Source organism: Dasypus novemcinctus, chromosome 17, assembly GCF_030445035.2.
Source record: "Dasypus novemcinctus isolate mDasNov1 chromosome 17, mDasNov1.1.hap2, whole genome shotgun sequence".
NCBI lineage: Eukaryota > Metazoa > Chordata > Mammalia > Cingulata > Dasypodidae > Dasypus > Dasypus novemcinctus.
In genome coordinates, this window is record NC_080689.1 from 85,760,883 (window position 1) to 85,763,204 (window position 2,322).

The following is a 2,322-nucleotide window of genomic DNA, read 5'->3' on the forward strand; positions in this document are numbered from 1 at the left end:
AAGACCCAGTTTACAGATAAGACAGGCTGAGAAGAATAAGTAACAGGTCAAGACCATACAGCTGGTAAACGGTGGGCAGGGATCAAATCCCTCCTGCCTGAACCCGCCCTCTGAAGCCCCCACTGCTCTCCTTCCAGCGCTAACGGGGCTCCACAGACCACGTGGTCAGACGTGCTCCTTCCCCGCCTCCACCCCCTAGTGAGGGGCACCAGGTATGGAAACAGAAGGGCGCAGGCTTCAGCAGGGCACCAAGGACAGCGCGGGGGGCCCAGGTATGAAACGTCACGTATTGGGGTGGGGCGGGGGAGCATGATAAACCCACTTTGATTCCCCTCCCCACTTATGTGTGGCAATGAACCTTGCCCTCTCATTCTTTCACCCATCCAGCTCACACTCACTGAGTTTGCTCTCAGCAAACACTCTTAAGGAAGTACAGAGACACCTAAGGCAGCAATCCTTCCCTCAAACAACAGATAATCCAGTTTTTCTACTTTTTCCTTTCCTTCGTCAAACCTAGAGCAGTGGGTGGGAAAGCACAGTGGTGGGAAAGCTGAATAGGGAGACACCTTGCCATCCTTCCTCTTCAGAATATTCACTATTGCCACATTTTTAAAACTTAGAATGTCTGAGTAGAGTTCAGAAATGTTCAATATCATCCCTTCAAATTACATAAACTTGCTTACCCATCCCTGGAAGCCACATTCAATAATTAAGGGCTCACCTCATTCTTTTTTCCCCCTCAGATTTAAAATCACCTTTATTCAACCACTCCCACCCCACCCCAGGCTTTAGCCTCAGCTGGACACTTTACCCACCAGCGTTACTCCAAGAATCAGAAATTCCAATGACTTTTAGGGAGATAATTTAACTCCTCCTCCCCGTTGTTTGCACTCACAGAGTCTGCTCATCTTTTCTTTTTAGGAGGCACAGGGATCTGAACCTGGGACCTCCCATGTAGGATGGAGGTGCCCAACTGCTTGAGACACCCCCGTTGGTTGCTTGTTGTGTCTCTCACTGTTTCCTCATTGCATCATCTTATTGCATCAGCTTGCTGTCATCTTTATGAGGCACCAGGACCTAATCTGGGGACCCCTATGTGGTAGGCAGGTGACAACTTCTTGAGCCACATCGACTTCCTCATCACTGCACAGATTCCGTGGAACAGCCTGATGGACACTGAAGGCACAGGCTTTCAAGGATCCTCCAGCTCTGGCATAATGGGAATTTTGCTGCTCAAACACCAGGGGAATGGTAGACTCCAAAGTGCTGTGCACCATGGTGGGAAGACATCACAGCTGAGATTTGTTTCCAACAGGAACCCTGCTGAGGTCCAACATGTTCAGCGTCTGTTCCCATACTGCTCTGGAGCTACAGTGATTCCTCAACATTGAAACTAAGCTGAGTATCAGCAGGTTTGGCACAAGATGTGTGCTCAGCAGACATTCTCACCTGCCTCTCCAATGCTCTTCCATTAAATTCAGCTCGTGCTACCCTCACCCTCCCTTAGTTCCTTAGGCATTCAGCTCTTCAGTAAAAACTTAGCCTTCACTTCTCTAATCAAACATCCTGTAGACTCAGAGCCTCTGAAAATCTGAATCTTAAATTTCACTTAGCATTAAACAAGCCACACATCCACACATGGCCAAGTGGCTACAGTATTAGACAGTTCAGACAAGACGCCCAGTATACCATATTTGGGAGGGGGGAAGCAACGGTCTGAATGTCTATTTCCTTGGTCTGTAGATGGAGCAGAGCAAGGCCTGAAACCATTTCAAACCTGTTCTTGCAAGCACTGTAGGAATGCACAGGGTCACTGCAGACCCAAGCACGCTGGAGGCTTGCAAGCCCCTCATCCTTCTGGAATTCATCCGTGATCCCAAAGTCAGCTCCTCTTCAGAAAGCAACACTCTGAAGCCTGACCCCCAGGATCGAAGCTAGTAAAGCCCCATTTCATGGGATGAATTGTGTCCCCCAAAAGGGTATACTGAAGTGTGAACCTCCTCATACTGTGAACATGGCCTTATGTAGAAATAGTGTCTTTGCAGTTGCACTTAGTTCACATAAGGTCCTGCTGGACTGGGGTGGCCCTAACCGAGTGGCTGGTGTCCTAGTAAGGAGGGGATGATTGGAAACCAGCTCGGGAAGGTCAGGCGGGGAGCGCAGGGACACACCTGCAAGCCTAGGAACGCCAAGGCTGTCTGGAAGCCCCGGGAGCTGCAGGAGAGGAGGGGTGGTTTCTTCCTCTGAGCCTCCAGAGGAGCCAATCCTGCAACACCCTGATTTCCAGCTTCTGCTCCCCAGGACCATGAGAGAATACATTTC

At 49.8% G+C, this 2,322-nt stretch overlaps 1 non-coding gene across 1 annotated transcript; it reads right to left on the reverse strand.

Moving 5' to 3' along the window:
• Nucleotides 1-1,710: 1,710 nt before the first annotated feature.
• On the reverse strand, nt 1,711-1,844 carry LOC131274136 (small nucleolar RNA SNORA9). The gene has a single exon (XR_009181348.1). It is a non-coding gene; the product is annotated as a small nucleolar RNA SNORA9 (small nucleolar RNA).
• Between the last annotated feature and the right edge of the window lie 478 nt (nt 1,845-2,322).